The following is a 23018-nucleotide window of genomic DNA, read 5'->3' on the forward strand; positions in this document are numbered from 1 at the left end:
CAGCCCCCTCCCCAGGTCGTGAAGCCCTCTATGGTCCACCCCTATACTCAGGCTGAGCTGGTGGATTTGGGCTCCTGGTTTAGGCAGAAGCCCTCGGAGTCAATATCAGCTTGGCTCCTGTGTCTGTGGACTTAGGGGTGGATGGAATTGTTCTGTTGGGATCAGAGATGAGAAAGATGGCTTCCCTGATGGTTCAGCCTGCCTTGAGGCAGCAGTTACAAAATGCACATCAGACCCCAGGGAATCACTCCCTCCTCAATTGGCTTACGGCTGCACTTCGTGCTTTGTGGCCCAATCTGGGTGATCTACCATCCTCTCCTGTTAGATGGCAGACATATACTGACCTCCAACAGGTGTTATGAGAGCTAGGCATAAGAAATGCCATCTATAGTCCAGAGAATTATGGCCCAGATGAAGAGATTTTCACTACTGGGATGAGAAATATTGTGCTTCAAATGGCTCCCACATCCCTCTTAGGGTCTCTGGTGGCCATTCTTGCCCCTCACTTAGGGCATCCCATAAGTGAGGTGACACATACAGTGGCAGACTTAGGAGAGGCTGAAGCAATGAGAACATAGAAAGAAATAAGGTCTGCTACTCACAAGAAGAATTTAAAGGGCCCCGTGAAGTTTATGAGGACCCAGATATGGGTTGATTTAATATGGGCAGGAGCAGATGGAAGGAAATTAGACGGGAAGTCAAATAGGATCTTACTAGAGCTATGGCAGCAACTGAAACCAGAGCAACAGCTCCAGCCGTTAAGACCAAAGAGACAGAGATCAAGGACAGAGTCACAACTCTGGCCTGTGTGCCTGCAAGACATTTTGCTGGAGGGGCTGGAGAAAGAAGGTATTGTAAGGCCCACCCATGGTTCTTTTGGTTAATTCATTTGAATAGAACTGGTTTGAATACAGCCGGGATGACCACTTAGTGGCAGTGGATCTCCTCAGGCTTGAGGGTTATTATAATTTATAATTTCTGCTATTTGTATATTGTATTATGTTGTTGTGGAGTTTGATTACAATGTTCCAGCTTCCTTGCACAGGGACCACTGCAGAGGACTGAGGGCACATAGATTGAGAGGAGAGAATCCTGGAGGGGTGGAGTGTGGATAAAATGAAAGTTCCTGTGGCCAGGATTCTCACCTGGCCCTGGTTGGCTAGCTCACTATGCACATGTGGGCAATGCATTGCTATTGACTCTATATAAGGAGCTCGGCCCAGTGCTCTGGGTAACACGGTGGCAGGGCTGCAAGGTTGCAGGAGAGGAGAGGTTGGAGTGGTGGCAGCACCTAGGACAGAGGCCCAGAGGATGGCTGTGTGGGACGACTGTGCAGACAGAGAGGCCCCAGAGGACAGCTGTGTGGGCAGAGAGGCCCAGAGGTAGAGACTGGCTTGCCCCATACAAACTCAGTCTGAGTGAACAGGATTTTAGTGACTGACCTGCCACCATGGAAATAAAATTGGGTATAACCCTTTCACTCCAAGAACGTTTTGCTGTCATTTTCTTTGGTCACACTGAATCCACAGCAAACTTGCCCAGGGCTGAAACCCATTGGGAAGACAATGGGATAGTTCTTGGCTGAACTGATGGGTGGGCCAAGCCTCAGGAAGGTATGTGGTGGTCAGTACTGGTGTGAGTGTAGGTGTGACATGAGGCTGGGTGTATGCTGCTCCTTTTCAGATGGCTTCGTGTGGTTCAGTGGCTGAGATTCCACTCCAGGACTGTGTATTATCAAATTCACCATTCTAAAGGACGCCTCATGCTGAAAAATGGACACACTAATTCACTAAACTAACCTCTGAGACCTGATATTTTAGGTTTAACCAAGAGGGCTTGATTTGGATTTAGAAAGCTTGTTAACTGATCTAGTCATCCCTTTTATTAGAGCTACCTGTGTATTCTCAAAGCAGATGATTGTAATAATGTGTATTTTAGGCTAGAGATGACCATCATCTTAACAACCAAATGATAAATGTTGAAAGGGTTTGAGAGCTAAGAGGCTCTCTTACCATACTGACAGGGCAGGTGAAGAAATTCCAGAGAAAGGTGTTGGCATATGTCCTCTGTGTTTTTTAATTTCCAACAAGAGACAGTGACATCACAATTCTAAATATTTCCCATTTTTGTCTGGATTATAAAGAGCTTTATTCTCTGGGGAAAACAGGCATCATATACTAGGAAGAGGTGCATTTTGCTGACAAGCTGAGTGTGCTCAGGCGCCGTGTCTCTGCACTGCTGGCATGCGAGCCTCCTGTGGGAAAGGAGTAGTGCACGTGACTCTACTCCCCTTGGAACACAGCTCCCAGTGTCCAGGGACATCAGGGGAACTGGCTGGATATCAGAGGGGAGCCAGAGAGGATAAACTGAGGAGGGCAGACTCTGAAACTGACAGGGCTTATCTCAGGAAGGTCATTTGAAGGAGAATTTACCGAGGAATGATATTCTCCTCTGTCTTCAAGTAGAAGACCAGCCAGATGCTGGCAGCCTTACAGCCTGGGCTTCCTTCCAGGTCTGCAGCACCCTACAGGCAGCTGAGCAACGTGACCCTGAAAGCAAGAAACCCTGGACAGGCCTCTGAGGCCGGGGAACTTGACCAACACCTCACCAATGAGAGATTGCACTGTCCTTGGAGATACTGCCTTTGCCTTGACCTTCAGAGCCTCCCTTTGTCCCCTCCAGCACACCGCAGCTCTATCTCCTCTGCCCTTCCTACCACAGCTTTTTACTCAGAGTACCCAGAGCCACAAAGCAAGTGGGGACATGTCTATTATTTTACTCAAGAGGCATAGGTCCTAGCTCTGTGGTATTGGGTGAGTCACTCAACTTCTCTGTGTCTAATTTCCCACAAGTGTAAAATGGGGATTATAATCACATTCACCTGATAGGCCAGTTAACGAGCATTCAATGAAATCCTCCTGTAAAGTACTGAAGAACAATGTCTTGCTCATAGTCAGGCTCCATAAAGGCAGCAATAGCTGCAAGTAATGGGTGAGCAATTTCTTCTATTGCACTTTCTCCCTAAATTTCCATCTCACCACAACACTTGGTGGCCTCTCCAAACACAGGACAAAGATAGAAGAAAGTGAAATGTCGCACCTGCTCTTGGGATTCTTTAGTTCTGTCTGTAGTTCTCAACATATTAAAAGACGTGTGTGTGTGTTCAAGTGTAGATTCTTTTAATTATACAATGTCTATTCTGACTTGGTTAAGTTTTAATGCAATGGTGAAAGGGTAGAGCATATTTGTTCAACAGTTAGTGGTCAGGCTTCAGGAACACGTGGATAAAAGGTAACTCATGTTATCTTGGTTCAAATTCCTCTTTTGGGACCGACTGTTGTCTCAATGGACTTTTGCAAGGGTTTTTGTTTGTTTTCTTCTTAGTTACAGCAAAGAGTAAAATAAGCGCATCCAGACTGTCCCACATGGAGAGAGAGTGATGGCAGATTACATCTGTGGAGGCCTCATTTTGGCTTCTCTGGTCACCGTGCAGAACATATTTTCATGCATGTTGAAGACAGTCCATTAGTTCTTGGCAAGGATAATTCAGTTTTCAAAGCTGCTTTCCCTAACAAGCCTCCCCTTGCTCATACACAAAACCCCGCTGAAGGGGAGAGGCTCTCCAGGTTTATGGAGAAGAGGAGTGGACTCCATCTGTGATTCGCCTTGCTCCAGCCCTGATAATCATTATCTTCACCATCCCCCAGGACTCTGGTTTGGATCAATCATTAAGTTCCCAGTGCACTGCCCAGATTAAAATCTCTCCTTCCCTTTTGGAAGAGAAGCATTTTTATTTCAAAATCATAGAGTAAGGGCTTTGAAAAGTAGTTTGCAAACTCCTTTGCCTCTGGGCAAGGCATGCCCATTCACATCCAGAATTTTCCCTCCATGCCCCATGTATCACCTTGACTGAGCTTCTGAACTCTCCCAGTGCAGCTGAAAGGGGAACAAACAAAGGTTTACCCCTCTCTGTTTCAGTGGAAATGTAAGCCAGGGTTGGGCCAGGATTTTCAGTGGGATCCTTAGATTGGTTCCTGGGAAAGTTCAGTCGATGTCCTTTGTAGTACCTAACCACCACTGGGTGTGGACTCGACCTAAATGTGCTCTGAGCAAAGCCTCCTTCATGTTAGGCAGGTAAGTACGCTGGTGAAAGCTGCTAAGATGCTTACAGATCAATATTCACTGGCAATCAGCATTTTGGAGCAGGGTTTCCATGGTAACATTTCCAGTCCCAAATGACTATCATGAGGTGAAAAAATCTTCTTAAAATAAATGAAAGCAGCAAAGGTATATTTATAAACCTCTTACCAAACACCTATCTGTTCACAAAGTAGAACATGTTCTTTATGCTATAGACACTGAGAATGGGGGAAATTTCATGCCATAAATGTTTTCTCGGAAGACTTTTTAATTCTCATCCCCCGAAAATGGTCTGTAAAAATAACGAATACAGATTTTATAAATGGGGAGAGTTCTGAGGAATTACTGGCTTTTTACACTGAGATATTATGCAGTTGTGACATTAAAATTCTGTACTAAACTACCAATAGCTCATCTGAAATTTGTGAAATAGTACTTGACTGGGAGTTTTCTTATGTCTAAGTCATACACATTATTTCTTGCAGGATCAGTAAGTTAAGTGTCATAACATTTGTTATGCAATGGAGAAAAGGCTTTGGTCATATAGATAAAAACACTTCGGCACAGTTTTGCCTTGTTCTTGCAAAGCCTCATCCCTTGCTTGCCTTTCCTTACTAACAGAACCACAGTTTTATTTACAGCAGCAATGTACCCTGCTAAAAATACTCAATTTCATAGCCTCCCTTGCAGTTAGAGGTGGCCGTATGATGTAGTTCTGGCCAGTAATATATAAGCAGAAGGCCCTGAGGAGGATATTGTTAGAAGACAATTTTCCATGGTCCCTTTCATTTCTGTATATCTTACAAGCAGAGACATTGACTATCTTTTGTTTCCAACTATCTTCCCAAGGATGTGTGAATGGCATACAACCTTGGAAGATTGAGGTACTGTCTCTCCAGAGCAATGGGGAGGCTTGCCTGGAGCCTTGGAAGACAGAAAAACAATGTTTCACTCCAGAGCAAAGGGCAGGCCTTCCTACTGCCCATTATAGAAGATTTTGGGCACCTAAGCTCAGGTTCCTCTCCTGTAAGACAACCCACCAAGTGGGCAAGCATTCCTGGGGGCCAATCTGTTTTGCCTCAGTGGGACTGAAAGGCAATGAGAACTACCACAAATTTGCTGATGCTTATACTGCTTGCTATGTTGTAACAAGTCTGTTGTCTCTGATCCAGGAGCCTTGTGTCTTCTGCCAGCATCCATGAAGCCATGGCAGGCTAATTTGTTAGCTTGTAAGTAAGTTGAAATCTCAGACCCTTTCTAGTTCTTGACAGGATATTCCTTTTGGAGGAAAAAAGGAAGGTAGGAGAAAGCTCTTGCCCCTTTGCCCTTCTTTCTTCCTGCCCTGAGGTGAAGCAATCATTTTGGGACCATGAGGTAAGAGCATGAGATGCTCATGAGATACATCTAAGGATGGCACAGCAGAAAGACAAAGAACCTGGGTCCCTGATAGTTACTGTTCTAGCCATGCATTACATATTTTCAGGCTTCTTGTTATGTGAGTTAAATGAACCTCTTCTTAATTAAGTTAGTGTTAATTGTTTTTCTCTAAGCAAACGCATCCCTAAAGTTTGTGTCAAAAAGAGTAACATAGTAATTATACGATAGTAATTGTATCAAACATATGCAAGTCAGGGCTCTAGCACGTTGCTAGCTCCCTTCCTGATTTGGACTCTACCTTTTTGCATGTTAACATTATGGTGTGTACCTCTTATAAGCTAATCCTTTTGGGAAAGAATTTAGGGAAAACCTTTAGGGAAAAATGTGTAAAAATCAATTAAGTAAGTACAGTTTGGTCCTAGGTCAAATTTAACCCTGAACTTTTATAAGTTATCCCATAAGATGTGATCTGTTCAGTCACCAATGTGTACTCCGCATCCAGCACAAAGGCAGGCTAATAGCGGGCCCTCAAGGATTTATTGACCAAGTGTTCATGTAAGGTCTCTCTTTTTCAATGTGTTGGTTACGGCCAAAGAAAAAATTAAGATTTAATCTGAATACATTAGATCTGTCATTTGACTACAGTAATTATTTTAAGAAATGACCTCAGCTCAACCTCAAAGAAACTTTATCTTTGTTCCTAATGATTACAAAATGCTGCATAGCTTAACAATGGAGTCAAAACCACCTACTCGACCTCAAAGGCTGGTTCAGTGGGTACCAGAAAAACAATTGTCATCAAATGTTAAACCACCTTTAAATGTCATGGACAAAAAATTGTTTTTAGAACATTGGATAAAATTTGAACCTTGTATCAAGAAGAAAACTTAATTGATACACAAGATGAGAATACAGGAAATAAATTTAGAAATTTACACCAAAAATATGAATAACAAAAAAATACTGTGCACAATGAATTACAAACATTCTTAGTATTATTTTCAGCACACTATGACACTATGATTCCTAGTCTCTGTTTAAAGCCTACATTTTGTGAAATTACCTATACATCCTCAGTACGATTTCCATTTAAAAATCTATCAAAACCACAATGAGATACCAATTCACACCATTAGGATGGCTATTAATTAAAAAAACATAGCAAGTGTGGTGAGGATGTAGAGGAACTGGAACTCTCACACATGGCTGATGGGGCAGTGAAACAGTGCAGTCAGTATGGAAAACAGTTCTTGTTTCCTCAGAAATTAAACATAGAATTATCATAGGATTCAGCAATTTCACTCCAGGGTATCTACTCAAAGAATTGAAAATAGGGACTGAACCAGATACTTACATACCAGTGTTCACAGCAGCGTTATTTACACTGGCCAAAGGTGGAAACAACCCACTGTCTGTCAGTAAATGTAGTCATACATGTGATGGAATTATTATGCAGCCATACAGAGGAATGTAGCTCTGATACATGCCACAACTTGAATGCACCTTGAAAACGTTATGCTAAGTGAACTAGGACAAATACCGTATTATTCCATTTATATAAAGTACCTAGAATAGGAAATTCATAGAGACATAAAGTAGAATGATGGTTACCAGAGACTGGGGACATGGGAAATTATTGCTTATTAGGTATAGAGTTTCTGTTTGGGATGATGAAAAAGTTCTGCAAATAGATAGTGGTGACAGTTGCACAACATTGTGAAGGCACTTAATGCCACTCATGGTTAAAATGGTAATTTTAATATTGTGTATAGTTTACCAAATGAAAAAAATCTGTGAAACAAATTAAACCAAAAAAGTGCATTTTGTTTCTTTGTTTTAGGAAGAGCAAATAGAACAGATTTTAAAGTTTTGTTTGTGGGTTTTGTTTACCTTTGCTTTCCTGAAGCCCTGCCTGTGTTATGAAGCAGAGTGACTCAGATGCCCCCACAGCATCGCAGCAGCTTTCAGCCTGTCAGGCTGAGTGGTCATGTGCCTCAGGAGATCCTGTGTCCTTTGGAAAGATTTCTGGTTTGGCAGTTTTATTCCAATTCTTCACCTCTCAGGAGTGTGTTATCATTGGTGCACCCCAAACCCCAAGGGGTATGTTGGGCCAGAATTTGTTTGTGAAAATATTATTTTAGGATTCCTTCCACTGCTATCATCTGCGTATTTTCCTTCCTGCATATTTCAAAATGCAGCACAGAGATTTCTGATTCAGCAGTTAAAATAGTCTGTGCATTAGTTATCACTTCCTTGTGACCCACTTTATACACAATTACTCATTCTGGAATTGAAAGTTTAAGTTTCAAAAAAAATTCCCAGGACTAAAGCACACATCTGTGGGGGAAAAAAAGAAAAAAGGAAAGACATCACCTTAATATCTATTGGTAGCACTCAAAGGACCCCAAGAGTGGGCATCTCAAGTCAGCCTGAGATTTCCCATCTCCTGCAAAAGCCCTCAAGCCACCCTGTCTTCCACACCCATGATCTCTCTTTTCCTACCTCCCCTGCTCTCACTTCCTTCCTAAGAAATACATTTCTGCATTGAACTCACCAAACACCTCTGTCTGCTGTACACCACTGTGCCAGGTGCCCCGGGGCTAACAGAGGGCAATTCCACAGGATCCCTGCTCTGAAGAGGCATACATGTCAGCGCAGTTTCTCTCCCACTTGGCTGTGTGGTTACCAACACCAGTAATGCTTGTGAGACACAGATTCCTAGGCCCCACCACTGGAAACTCTGATTCAGTTGATCTGTACCTTTTAACAGCTCCCTAGACATTTCTGATTGGGATGCTGAGAACACATTTTGAGAAGCACTGGCAGGCAGTGGAGTATTTCTGGGCTCTCCTGAGGTAGCTCCAGCACCTTGAGAGAACAGAGGGTGGGGAGTCAGAACAGGTCTGAGAGGATGAGGGAAGACTTCAGGTCAAAAGAGCTTTCAAAGAAGAGCTGAACTAGGTAGGTAGGAGGCACAGCCGGCACTGGCCCTTGCTGCCTACCCACCCCAGCCCCCCGAGTGAGGATAACCACTCCTTCCTCCCAGGGTCTTTGGAGCATTTGGAGGGACAGGAGACTGGGACAAGGGGGAACACTCCTTTCTCTGTTACCTGCTCTGCAGGCCTGGTCTAAGAATTAAATGAACCAATGTCTGTGAAACTCTTGATACACAATTAAAATTCAATAATTGATAGCTAATGTATTACTAATTCTAGATTTTTCTTTAGGATAAATTCCTAGAAGTAGGAATACTGGAACAATGTGTATAAGTGTTACTAAATGGTACACATAGAAACTGTAGGCAACTTTTAAGTTTTATAAAAGTTTCTCTATTTGATTACTAGAGATAAAGGTGGTCGTTCATATCCATGACACTAGGTGCTTGGAGGACACATACCAAGATATTACCAGTGTTATTTCTGGAAGGGAGGGACAAAGGGTGTTTTCTATGTTCTTCTTGAAAATGGAAGCCACTATCCTCCTCTTCCTCCTTGTCCTACTCTTCTTTTTCTCTCTCCCTCCAGTAACATACACAGACACCAGTTTGTTCAAATGACTGGAAATCCTTTTAAATTAACACCAGACCCACAATCCCATGTAATGTAATTGAAAAGTACCACATTCAACTCCTGGACCTCACTAGCACACCCCCCTTTTAGGTTATTGATCTGATCAGCTCGCTGTTAACAGCTGGGGCAGGGCTGCAGTCCCAGAAGGGCAAGCCCAAAATGAGAGTCGAAGCAGCAGGGCTCTCAAGAGCTAGAAGGCACAGGAAAACTATCAGATGCTCACAATAAGAAAACCAAAATCCAAAGCAGTGGTCTGGTTTCCAGAGGAGTCCTTGAAAGGGAATGGTTGTCCTGCTTGTATCCAAAGTCTGGAGGCAGAGGAACAAACTGATGGGCCTTTTGATATTTCCTTCACAGTTCCAGGGAAGTTTGATGGTTGGGTGAAAAGGAAGATTACGAGAATGGAAATTGCTTATTTGCAAATATGTCTTCTTCCTGGCATATATTTTATACCAGAAGGTTACAGTTTATACAAATTGAATTCCCAAGTGCTGGTAAGTAAATGACTCTGAAAGCAATTCTAAGATCTCAGAGTAGATGCCACAACAGTTTGGTATGATTCATTAGCATGTTTTCAATATGAAAACTTCCCTTTCTTGATTATCTAATTATGTAGCTATATTACTTTTGACTATAGGGCTGGTTTAAAGGAAACCAAAACCCTCTAATACATTGTCTTACCATGTCTGAAAGCTCCTTTTTGGAGAAGTGCAATTCTGAATTGTAACTTTGTTGTTTTGGCTTTTCCCAAATCCTCTCAATTCCAATTTGGGACAGAAACACTTTTTCTCTAGAACTTAGAGCAGTTCCCTATCCAACTCAGAATCTAAACTTTACAACAGAATCCAGGTTTTAAGAAATAAAGAGATTTCCAGGGTCTGGATAGGAGAGGATACCCAGGTTGTCAACAGGGACAAACAAAAGCTGACACCATTTGCATTTATTGTAACAAAAATTGAAGGGAGGTAGGAGGCTGAAGGGAAGGGCTGGCCAGGCTATAATTTCCACTATATATACTTCCTCTAACCTCCATCAACCAAAGCTGCTCCGACCAGCTTCTGTGTGTTCTTGTTATTGCCAATGAACTCATCTGAAAGGAAATAATCTTATATTCCTTCATCAGAAGAGGAAAGGTTCAGGGGAAAATAATACCCAGCAGATGTCAACTACCCAGGCCTGTGAGGTTTCCACAGAGCCCAGTGTTTACAAATTCAAATCAAAGGTGCCATGGAAGTGCGGTACGAACACCTAAAGGTTGTCTGGGGAAGACATGGCACCTGAGTAATCCACTCAGTCTCTTTAATTTTTTCTTTTTGGTATCATTAATCTACCATTACATGAGGAACATTATGTTTACTAGATGCCCCCCATCACCAAGTCCCCCCTCCACATACCCCACCACAGTCACTGTCCATCAGCATAGCAAGATGCTGTAGAATCACTACTTGTCTTTTCTGTGTTGTATAGCCCTCCCCATATCCCCCCCATCTTATACATGCTAATAATAATGCCTTCTTTCTTTTTTGCCCCTCCTTATCCCTCCTTTCCCACCCATCCTTCCCAGTCCTCTTCCCTTTGGTAACTGTCAGTCCCTTCTTGGGTTCTGTGGGTCTGCTGCTGTTTTGCTCCTTCAGTTTTTTTCTTTGTTCTTATACTCCACAGATGAGTGAAATCATTTGATACTTGTCTTTTTCCACCTGGCTTATTTCACTGAGCATAATACCCTCTAGCCCCATCCATGTTGTTGCAAATGGTAGGATTTGTTTTCCTCTTATGACTGAATAATATTTCATTGTGTATATGTACCACATCTTCTTTATCCATTCATCTACTGATGGACACTTAGATTGCTTCCATTTCTTGGCTATTGTAAATAGTGCTGCAATAAACATAGGGGTGCATATGTCTTTCAAACTGGGCTGCTGCATTCTTAGGGTAAATTCCTAGAAGTGGAATTCCTGGGTCAAATGGTATTTCTATTTTGAGTTTTTTGAGGAACTTCCATACTGCTTTCCATAATGGTTGAACTTATTTACATTACCACCAGCAGTGTAGGAGGGTTCCCCTTTCTCCACAACCTCACCAACATTTGTTGTTGTTTGTCTTTTGGATGGTGGCGATCATTACTGGTGTGAGGTGATATCTCATTGTGGTTTTAATTTGCATTTCTCTGATTACTAGCAATGTGGAGCATCTTTTCATGTGTCTGTTGGCCTTCTGAATTTCTTCTTTGGAGAACTGTCTGTTCAGCTCCTCTGCCCATTTTTTAATTGGATTATTTGCTTTTTGTTTGTTGAGGTGCATGAGCTCTTTATATATTTTGGATGTCAACCCTTTATTGGATCTGTCATTTATGAATATATTCTCCCATACTGTAGGATGCCTTTTTGTTCTATTGGTGGTGTCCTTTGCTGTACAGAAGCTTTTCAGCTTGATATAGTCCCACTTGTTCATTTTTGCTTTTGTTTCCCTTGCCCAGGGAGGTATGTTCATGAAGAAGTTGCTCATGTTTATGTTCAAGAGATTTTTGCCTATGTTTTTTTCTAAGAGTTTTATGGTTTCATGACTTACATTCAGACCTTCGATCCATTTCAAATTTACTTTTGTGTATGTGGTTAGACAATGATCCAGTTTCATTCTCTTACATGTAGCTGTCCAGTTTTGCCAACACCAGCTGTTGAAGAGGCTGTAAATTCCCCATTGTATGTCCATGGCTCCTTTATCGAATATTAATTGACCATATATGTTTGGGTTAATATCTGGACTCTCTATTCTGTTCCACTGGTCTGTGGGTCTGTTCTTGTGCCAGTACCAAATTTTCTTAATTACTGTAGCTTTGTAGTAGAGCTTGAAGTTGGGAAGTAAGATCCACCCCCCCCCCACTTTGTTCTTCCTTCTTAAGATTGCTTTGGCTATTCGAGGTCTTTTGTGGTTCCATATGAATTTTAAAACTATTTTTTTCCAGTTTGTTGAAGAATGCTTTTGGTATTTTGATAGGTATTGCATTGAATCTGTAGATTGCTTTAGGCAGGATGGCCATTTTGACAATATTAACTCTTCCTAGCCAAGAGCATGGGATGAGTTTCCATTTGTTAGTGTCCTCTTTAATTTCTCTTAAGAGTGTCTTGTAGTTTTCAGGGTATAGGTCTTTCACTTCCTTGGTTAGGTTTATTCCTAGGTATTTTATTCTTTCTGATGCAATTGTCAATGGAATTATTTTCCTGATTTCTCTTTCTGCTAGTTCATCATTAGTGTATAGGAAATCAACAGATTTCTGTGTATTAATTTTGAATCCTGCAACTTTGCTGAATTCAGATATTTGTTCTAGTAGTTTTGGAGTGGAGTCTTTAGGGTTTCTTATGTACAATATCATGTCATCTGCAAATAGTGACAGTTTGACTTCTTCTTTACCAGTCTGGATAACTCGTATGTCTTTATTTTGTCTGATTGCCATGGCTAGGACCTCCAGCACTATGTTGAATAACAGTGGGGAGAGTGGGCATCCCTGTCTTGTTCCCGATCTTAGGTGAAAAGCTTTCAGCTTCTCGCTGTTAAGTATGATATTGGCTGTGGGTTTGTTATATACAGCCTTTATTATGTTGAGGTACTTGCCCTCTATACCCATTTTTTTGAGAGTTTTTATCATGAATGGATGTTGAATTTTGTCGAATACTTTTTCAGCATCTATGGAGATGATCATGTGGTTTTTGTCCTTTTTGTTGATGTGGTGGATGATGTTGATGGATTTTTGAATGTTGTGCCATCCTTGCATCCCTGAGATGAATCCCACTTGATCATGGTGTATGATCCTCTTGATGTATTTTTGGATTCAGTTTGCTAATATTTTGTTGAGTATTTTTGCATCTATGTTCACCAGGGATATTGGTCTGTAATTTTCTTTTTTTGTAGGGTCTTTGCCTGGTTTTGGTATTAGAGTGATGCTGGCTTCATAGAATGAGTTTGGAAGTATTCCTTTCTCTTCTATTTTTTGGAAAACTTTAAGGAGAATGGGTATTATGTTTTCTCTATATGTCTGATAAAATTCAGCAGTGAATCCATCTGGCCTGGGGGTTTTGTTCTTGGGTAGTTTTTTGATTACCGATTCAATTTCATTGCTTGGTCTGTTTAGATTTTCTGTTTCTTCCTTGGTCAGTCTTAGAAGATTGTATTTTTCTAGGAAGTTGTCCATTTCTTCTATGTTTTCCAGCTTGTTAACATATAGATTTTCATAGTATTCTCTAGTAATTCTTTGTATTTCTGTGAGTCTCTTTAATTTTTATTCTTTTGGGTTCCCAACCTGATTCCAATGTGTGTGTGTGTGTGTGTGTGTGTGTGTGGTTGTGGGGGGAGGGTGGTTCCCACACATGACACCAAGCAATGCTCAAACACAGCAGGGTGTCCAAGAATTCAACTGAATTCTGATACTATCTGCCCAGAGACAGCACTAGATTCCCCAGGTGACAGGGTCCATCCTTCAAGACCACCTCCACCCCCCCACTCCATGCCTGTGCAAGCACCAGGCTGTTACCTGTGCTTCTGGCCTCCAACCTCCCCCTTAGGTTTGATTAACTTGCTAGAGCAGCTCACGGAACGCTAACATTTACTTTTACCAGTCTAATAAAGGATACTGTAAAGGATACAACTTAACAGCTAGGTAAAGAGACACATAGGGCACAGTCTCCAATAAAGGAGCTTCTACCCTCACAGAGCTCGGGGCCTGGCTGGGTGGCTCGTGTAGGCATCTGGGTCCTCACGTGTGGAAGCTCCATCGTGAGAAACAGAATGTATAAGTGGGAGAGCTGGATCCTCCTTTCTTGGGTTTTTGTGAGGGCTTCATTACAGTCATGACTGACTAAATCATTGGCCATTGGCTGATTCAACCTTCCTCAGCCAACTTCCCGCCCAAGGGTTGGGGGCTGGAGGCTGAGAGTTCCCAGTCTCTGATCCCACTGTTGGTTCCCCTGGCAACCAGCTCCTACTCTTGGGTGGGGTCCAAAAGACTCTCAACGTAACAAGACACCCATTTGATCTTTACAGCTCTGGAGCTTTCTCAGGAACTGTAGATGAAGACCAAAAATATCTGGGAGATATACTTTCATCTTCTGATTGACCAAATATATATTTCTTATAACTCATTATGTCACAGAGGGGTGTTATCTTTGTGACTTGATGGGTAAGAGTTGACTGGGTAGAAGACGAAGTGCTCAAAACCATGACATATTCTTCAGCTGTTCGCTGATTTGTGCTACGGGATGGCTGGGAACTCCTTCTCTGGTCTCTTGGCTTAGCCAGGACTTATCATCCTCCCAGGTAGACTCAGCCTGCTCAGCTTCCCCTGCCACTCTGACACTACAGGTTCTCTGCCAGCCTCCCTCCAGCCCGCGGCCTGAGAGACCCACCTGGCCTTTGCAGTAGGCTCCCCCATGGCCTTCACCACTGTGGATTCCAGAGTAGCCACTCTGACTTGCCACTCACCCATCTCCTATGACGTAAGGGGGCCTCTGAGTCCAGCCACATGGAAACTGAAGGGGGTTCAAAGCCAAACTCCAGCCCTTCCTCTGCCTAATCACACTACTCTGTCTGTTTTACTCTGATGGGTCAGGGAAGTCTGAGTAGCATTCTCCTTTCAGATCCCAACTATGTAGCAAGGCACACCCCCAGGTCTGGCGTTTACACTGACCTACCCAACAAGCAGGCCAGGTTGTCTTTCATCTGCACCTTTACCTCTGTGGTAGGTAGTCTCCAAAGATGACCCTGTTAATTCATCTCTCCCTTTATGTGCATAATGCTCCTCCCATCAAGAAGAAGAAGCTACTTCCTCTCCCTCATGCAGGGCAGGCCTGTGACTTGCTTTGATCAACAGAGTTCAGTGGAAGTGATGGTCTGGTACTTCTGAGCCCAGGCCTTAAATGCACGGGCAACCTCATCTTCCACTCTACTGGAAGCCATATACCTTGTAAGAAGTCAACTGCCCTGAGATTATCATGCGATGAGGAAGTCCTAGCTATGCACACAGAGAAGAGAGACAGAGAGAATGAGAGAGAGAGGGAGAGACACAGAGAGAGAGAAAGAAATGCCCAGCCAGCCTCTGTGATTCCATTTATCCCAGCTGAGGCACTAAACATTTATCATTTTGCAAGAGTTAAGAAGTTTTCTTGAAAATTCCAACCCCAACAGATATTTTATGAACAGAAAAACTGCCTAGTTGAATTCAGCTCAGACTGCAGAATTATGAAAAAAGATATAGCTTTAAGCCACTAAGCTTTGGGGGTGGCTTCTTATGTAGCAAGGGCTAAATGAAAAACCTCTCCTGCTGCAATTCTATGCTCCAACAACTCACACCAGTTTGTGGCTCTCTGCATATGGTGCGCAGTGTCTCACTCTGATACTTTTTTCAAGCTATAACCTCTTTTTGCACCTCTCTTCTCTGCATGGCTAACTACTGTTCCATTTTTGTCTCATTTTCTTTATTTTCCTAGGAATCCTTGATGCCCTAGGCAAATTACTATCATTGCACTAGTGACATTATATTGCAATTGTTCCTTTATGTATCCACCTCCAAAACTAGGCTAGAACTCTTTAAGGGTGGGTACTACCTCTTATTCAGCTTTGAAGCATTACTTTAGATGAAAATGCAAGAAGCCCCTCATGCTCCATTAGCTGTTTCCCTGTGTCTGTTGGGGAGTGCATTCTGTTGCCAGTAACAGAAACCCAGCCTCACTGTGTTAATAGTTTCCTTTTTAATTTTTTACATAACTAGTCTGAAAGTAAGCTGTCCAGGGCAGGAACAGTGGCTTTGCAATGTCAGAATATCGCAGTTTCCTTCTGTCTTCCTGCTCCACTCAAAACCTCGAATTGTCCTATATGGATTCAGAATATGGTTCTTCTTGGGGTTGCACCAAGGTCAAAATTTGGCTATGCCACCACCAACCTCCTATCCAGGTTCCAGGCAGGGAGAAGGAAGGACAAGAAGGAAGGGACAATGCCCACATCAGGAAAGCAACACTTTCCCAGAAATCCCAAGAAGACTTCTAGCTGCAGGCAAGAAATGATGAAATGCTTGCAAAATGATAAATGCCTGCAGCAATCACTCAGAGGGCCTAAACTTTGAACTAGAAGTAGTAATTGCTTGGGGCTCTCTTCAGGGAACAAGGAGAGAATGGATGTAGGATAGCAACTGGTAGTGTATGCCTCATTCCCCACGCCTGTAAAACAGGATTGGGACCTACCTTGTAAAGCTGATGACATTAAGAGAGAATATAGGCAAAACATTGTTCTTAATATCAAGGACATAGTAAGCACTCAATAAAAGCAATTATCTTCTGCATTTCCAGATATGGCACTTCATTCAAACACCCAAAAGTTTTCCCTGAAGGGACAGAAAATTAGTTGTCTCAAGGCAATTGTCCCACAGTCTGCAATTCTTCTGCAGAGAATTTGATTCTGATCATGAACAGGTCTTTTCTCATTAGTCTCTCTCTTCAACTACTAATAAATCCCAACAGCATTGTTGTTACGACTCCTCACTTTCAATGTGTAACCCAGAAAAAACAAACTCGGAGAGACACAAAAGGCAAATGAGCCTTTTTCATTGCTTTGTGACAACACGACTGCATATTGCATTTCTGATTCATGGAAAAGTATCCAGCACACAGGAGTCAACTAGATTGGTGAGAAGCCTCAGACCAGCGAGTTAAAGCATACAGTCCCAGTGTCTTAGTCACCGGGGCCTAAGAAGCTGACCTGAAAAATGTTAGCCACAGGGAGATTTCCTTTTGCTAGGAACCTGCCCTATGAATCTGCAACCTTCTTACCCCCACAGTTTGTTTGCTTGTTTGTTTAAGCAGGTTACTTAAAAGTTCTGTACTGGTTAGGACTTTTTTTGTTTGCAAGGGAAAAAGCAAATAATGGATTATTCAAAAGTGGGAGTGAGGGGCTAAAAAATCCAACAGTAGAGTTTCTGGCACAACTGGATCCAGGTGCTCAGGAATCTTGCCATCTCTCATGTTCTCCCTGTGTGGTAACAGAACAGGCCCTTCCTGCTCCTCAACAACAACCCACCAGCTTAACAACCCACCAGAAAGTGGATGCCTTTTTCCCCAGTGGTTCCAAACAAAGCCCCAGGAATGGGCCAGCTGGGTCACATGCCTCCCCCCGAACCAATCACCGTGCTACAGGGACTTGGCGCTCTTATTAGCTAGTCTGGGTCACAGCCTCAGCCTACAGCCAGGGGCGGGGCCAGCCCCATTTGAGCCGCTTAGGCTGAGTGGCAGGAAGGTGTCCTCCAAAGGATAGTGTGGGTGCTGCCCCTGCCAGCCGCACACCAGGCTGAGGCCGGACGTCTCAGAAACCCCAGGTATATTGTATGGATTCAGATTCATTTAGATATTACTGAACATTAATACCATAGTAATTTGGTTAAAAAGATGACATTGTTTTCCATCTGTCAAAATCCTACTCATTTTTCAGGCTCATTTCAAATGTCACCACAAACAAATCTCCCTAACGAGAATAAGTTTCCATCAGCACTTTGTTATTTTTCTCTCATGGTGTGTATCATACCTTGCCATGGATTATGGTGAGTTACATACCCATTAGTCTCTGCTCTGGTTTGGAAAAAACTTAAGCAGGGCATGCCTCCCATTCATCAACAAGGGCCTGAGGATGAGGGCTTCTGTCCTGATGTGACCAGGCCTTGGAATGAAAAGAATGCAGGATGGTGAGGACGGGAGAAATCACATGGCTCCCTCCGGAAGAAAAATGCATCTATGGTCCAAAATTGAACTTCAGGCTGGCTTCTCTGTTTTAAGTCATCCTAGAACTATCTTTCTTTAATATGTGTGGTGACACCTGGAGTGAAGCTGAAAACACAAACTCTAAGATGGCAACAGTCTTGGAAATCCCATGTCCTGAATGAATGAGAGAGAGAGTTGGGAGACACCATCCTCCCTCCAACGAACAAAAATGCAAATACCCCAGATGCCTCTTACACTCTCCCCAGGGCTCACAGCGTATAAATACGTTCAGAACGTTTCCACCCTGCTCCTGTTTTTTACAAGTCGTCTGTTTCCTCTCCAGCTGTGTGTGGCTTCATTCCAGGGACGCTCCTCCTGGGGGAGAGGGAGCCGACATACCGAGACCCTCCTGGTGTCACCCTTGCTTGCAGGCACCTGCATATTTCCCTTGAATGTTTCCTGTCCAACTCAACAGGTTTTAATTATCTGAACTAGTATTTGCTCACTATTAAACCATGTTTACCCTCATAAAAGGAAAACTCCAAAGGACTGAGATCAGGCGAGCCCAGAAAAATCTCAACATTTAGGCAAACATGCTCGTGTTTCCCGCCACCTAGCATTTCCTTACTGCTCTACCATTCTGGGTATTTTGCTTTGTGGGCATCTACCTCCTGGTTTTCTTATTTAAAGCAAAAGTCCACAAGTTCTCTCTTTTCAATTTCCACGTACCCCTGGTGGAAGCAGGACCAAGTCCCTCACCTACAGACACCTCATCTTTCTGTGCTGAAATACCCGGTGCTGGCTCCTCATTTAAGACTGCCTGTTCATGTCCTGAATGGAGCTGCAACGGTAATTCCCTTTCTGTAGCCTCTGGGTCATATTTCTGAACCAAAAATTGAGACATTCTCAGAAAATCTGAGATGTATTGTTTCTCAATTCTTGTCAAGCATATTGCATAGTTTGTTTCCCTGCCAAGTTTCTCCCTCATAATTCTGACATGTTTGTCCCCAAACATACTCATTTCCCACAACCAAAAGAGCCTGGGGCTGTGGGTGTTGGTGGGGGTGGGGAGTGGCTTTACAACTCAAGAGAGAAAAATGGAAGTTAGTTACATGAGGCTTCATTTATTATAATAGCAAACACAAGAGTTCCTAATGTTCTGTTTTCGTTGGTTGTTAGAGTCCAGTGTCTTTATTTTGAGCTTAGAGACAATGAAAATTCCCTCCCTCCCCTCAAACACACACACCAGGATGCTCACACAGGGGTCATCTTGGGAAAGGAAGCAGGAATGATTTCACACATCTATCAACCATTCGGAAGTGAGCCATTTTCTCCACAGAGTAGGCTGAGGAAGAGCAAGTAAGCACCCTTTTGTTGGCAGTAGAGCCAGGGTACAGATTACCAGAAATCTGAACCACACCAGAAGCTCTTAGTGTGGTAGATGATTAACAAGGCAAAATGTACGCCCATCCTCTTCTCTAAACTACTTCCGTGACTGTGGTGGAATGAAAGTCACAGGCTTTCAATACACATCACAGTGATATAAATAACTGCTGCTCACGGCCTCAGGCTTGACTTCCTCAAAGCTCAGGTCTTCACTTCCCCCCAAATGTGGTCATTACACCTGTTCCTCAAAAAAAAAGTGGCATGTTGAATTCTCCTAAGTAAATTATCCTCAGATATTTTGAGGCAAGGTCTTTTAGCTAGTGAATCAATTGCACTTACACGTAAGATTCTCCATCACATTTCTCCCAAAACAGTAACCTACAAATCCACACATGCTTTTCTTGAAATCAAAGAAAATCTGCCATATACTGTGTTCCTTAATTACTGCCTCCCCATAGGTATAAAGAGTTCAGCTGTAAAATATGCCTGTGCAGACAAGCCCGTGTGCACTGCACACACACACACAAGCACACACACACACTCAATGGCATGTGTGCACAAACAGTAGAAAATCCCATGCTTTCAGGACAGGCACCAGCCAAATCCTTAAATTGTGAAACTAAGAATGCAAGCAGCAAAACTTGTGATTTCAGGCCACTGTGGATTACATTTCTGGAGCTTGGCCAGCACAGCAATTTCCAAGCAAATCAGCCCAGACAGTTCACAGTTGCACGTGCGGCTCACCAGTCTAAAAACCATGCTCTTTGTCATTCTAAAAGGGATGTGTCTTCCCTCCACCCTAGCTCAGACTCCAGTCCCATAACACATTAACTAAATCGCAAGTAATCTGGCCTTCCCAAAAATGTGTAAAGCAAAAGGAGAGAGGAGGGGTGAGCAGAACAAAACTGCCTCATGCTGTGAGCGACTGGAGAGTCTGCATACAAGTATTCCTCAGTGAGCACTGATGCTTAACAGGCACGAAAAGCCAGCTCCATTTCAGACAAAGGGGAAGAACAGACTGAGTTCAGACATACTTCTGCCATATGTGACCCTACGTTGATCACCAGCCTGCCAAGAAAATAGTTTTCCTTAAGTGGGCAGTCTTGCCTGAGGAAATCATGTCTATAACCAAAAGCCGGCCCTGGGGATTTGCTATAAAGTTCGAACTGGACTTTTGTCTAAGTGAGGATAGACTTAGTACATAATCCATTTGGGGACATCGACTCAGATTGGGAGGAGCTGGGGCCTTAAGAGCAAGCAGCTGTGATTTTCCTGACTGGAGAGCTCAGATGCAATGGTGCAGTCAAGCTCGCTTAAGGATTCCAGAATAGGCTCTTTTTCCTCATTAGACACATGAGTCCATGAGAGCTGCACATTAAAGTTCCATAAATACATAGTAAATGACTAAATAACTATTGACCATTTATATGCATGGCCTTTTGGGTGGCAAGCACTGATTTAGAAAACTTACCCCATTTAGAATCTAACTCAGGTTTAACTTAGGGGGGACTATTCTGAAGTTTAAATAAAAATAATAAAATTTTGACAGTTTCTTAGCTCATTGATGTTATCATCTGTCTTGAGATTTTTAAAAATAAGTATTAAAAAAATCAAGGCAGCAACTAGTATAATTTTATTCATCCCCTAAGGGCTAATGAATTAGCCTCTGTCTCTCACCCTCACATAATAAATTTCAGACTGATTAAAAAGCCTAAAGTGAAAATAAAAGTAAAATGAATATTAAAGGAAACATAAGAGAATATTTACAAAATAGAGATAGGGAAGGACTTTCTAAGCAAGTCATCAAACCCAGAAATGGAATAAATCAAATAAAGAAAAAGATTTACAGATTTTATTGCCCCCAAATTTTAAACTTTGTGAAATAAAAGGCAATATAAATAAAGACTAGTTAAAATATTTCCAACAGATATAATACAGAATTAACATCCAGAATAAATAGAACACACACTAATCAGTAATTAAACACAAACCATCCAATAATTAATGTGCAAGGAATTTTCATAGGAAATTCACAAATATAATGGGCCAGGTTGAAGAACATTGCTCATGACTTCAAAATTTCATTCCTAGACATATGCCCAACAGAAATGTATGCACATGTACTCTAAAAGACATGCCCAAGAATGTTCATAGCATCATTATTTGCTAATGGCTAAATGTTGGAAATAATCCAAATGTTCATTATTAAATAAAGTGCGGTATATTCACAAAATGAAACATAATCAGCAATGTAAATGAATATATTACAACTACAGACAAGTACATGAATGACTCATAAACTTAATGTTGAGTGAAAGAAACCAGATGCAAAAGAGTTCGTGTTGTATGATTTCATTTGTATGAAGTTCAAAAACAGGCATGACTAATTCATAGGAACTAGATGTCAGGATAGTGATAACTTTTGGGGAGGTGGGGAAAGGTCGGACAGTATTCTATTTCTTGACCTGGGTGGTGGTTACAAGAAGTGTTCACCTTGTATTCATTCAGCAGTAGTCTTAAGACTTGTGTACCTTTTCTGTATTTTTATACTTCAAGGAAAATGTTCAAAGAAATCCAAAGAGCCAATAGGCATATGAAAAGATATACATCTCAACTGGTAAATCAGAGAAACGCAATTGTAAATGATACAGCTTTTTCTGCACATGATGCTAGCAATTTTTTAAAAAATCGATAATGTACAGTGTTGAAGGGGATAATGGTGGCTAGATAAGTTAGATTTTTTAAGAGATCTGTGGTATTTACCAAAAACTTAAATGTGCATGCCATTTGGTCCAGAAATCCCACTTCCAGGAGTATATCCTTCAGAAATATTTATATTATAAGCACACAAATTTGTGTACAGGAATGTTTGCTGTAGTATTGTTTGTAATGGTGAAAAATGGCAAACCACCAATGAGTCCTTCGTTAGAACAGTAGGTAAAAACCTGTTAATACAGTCATACAGTCTGGAAGGAATGTAACTGTTAAAGAAAATGGGGGAAGCCTCTGTGTACTAACACAGAAGGAGCTCCAGGGAACATTGTTCAATTAAAAAAATGTAAGTCACAGAAGAGAACATGTGATATGATCTTGTTTATGTATGAATGTAAAGCTTAAAAATCACCAAAAAAATTAAGGCAAGAAAACAAAATTAAAATCTGGTTGGTTCATTTATCTAAATGTCTTACAAATCCTATCACAAAATACACTTAACTTCTGTCTTGAGATAGAATGCCGTGGTAAGAACTCTCTGGAGCTGTCTCTGCATCCTAGACGCACCCTGGAAGGACCTCACCACAGCAGGAGAGAACCGTCCCGGATCCGCAGGCTCTGAGACGGGCCTCCGCGGCTCAGAGATCCCGGCTCCCGCACAGGCCTGCGCAGCAGCGCGTGGAGGCTCTCCAGACCTTTGTGCTTCCCAAGCACTTTTCGATAATGAACTAATTCGCCTAACAGGGCGGGGCAGGCGAGGCTCCCACAAACTGGGCACTCCCTTCTGCCAGCTACCCTCCTCTGGAATGCAGTGGCATCCCCTAGAAATGGCTGTTGCTCAGCCCTTACCCTACCGGAGCCCTGAACTCAGGCAGGTGAGAAAGGCCTTTGAGGCACCACCCAGGACAAGACAACTTCCTCACGCTCCTTTGGTTCCTTCCTCAAGGATCCTATGAACAACAGAAAAAATGTATAGATCCTTTCAGTGTCTTACTCTATAAATAAAATAAATAACAGGAGCAGTTTCTGTTAAAATATTTTCAAATAGTTGGCATCTGGAGCAAAGGTTCCCAGACTTGGGAATTTAATGAACCATTAA

General features: G+C 42.3%; 1 long non-coding RNA gene across 3 annotated transcripts; it reads right to left on the reverse strand.

Annotated features, from left to right (window-relative positions):
* Positions 1-2058: 2058 nt before the first annotated feature.
* LOC118928163 (uncharacterized) lies at positions 2059-23018 on the reverse strand. Of its 3 annotated transcripts, XR_008992499.1 has the most exons (4): positions 17649-23018; positions 16316-16455; positions 8072-8385; positions 7526-7854 (listed from the first exon to the last, which is right to left on the reverse strand). It is a non-coding gene; the product is annotated as an uncharacterized LOC118928163 (long non-coding RNA). The 3 variants fall into 3 exon arrangements; XR_005031128.2 differs by lacking the exons at positions 7526-7854; positions 8072-8385 and adding an exon at positions 2059-2254 and having other exon boundaries at positions 17649-22930; XR_008992498.1 differs by having other exon boundaries at positions 7526-8385; positions 17649-22987.

Source organism: Manis pentadactyla, chromosome 11, assembly GCF_030020395.1.
Source record: "Manis pentadactyla isolate mManPen7 chromosome 11, mManPen7.hap1, whole genome shotgun sequence".
Classification (NCBI taxonomy): domain Eukaryota; kingdom Metazoa; phylum Chordata; class Mammalia; order Pholidota; family Manidae; genus Manis; species Manis pentadactyla.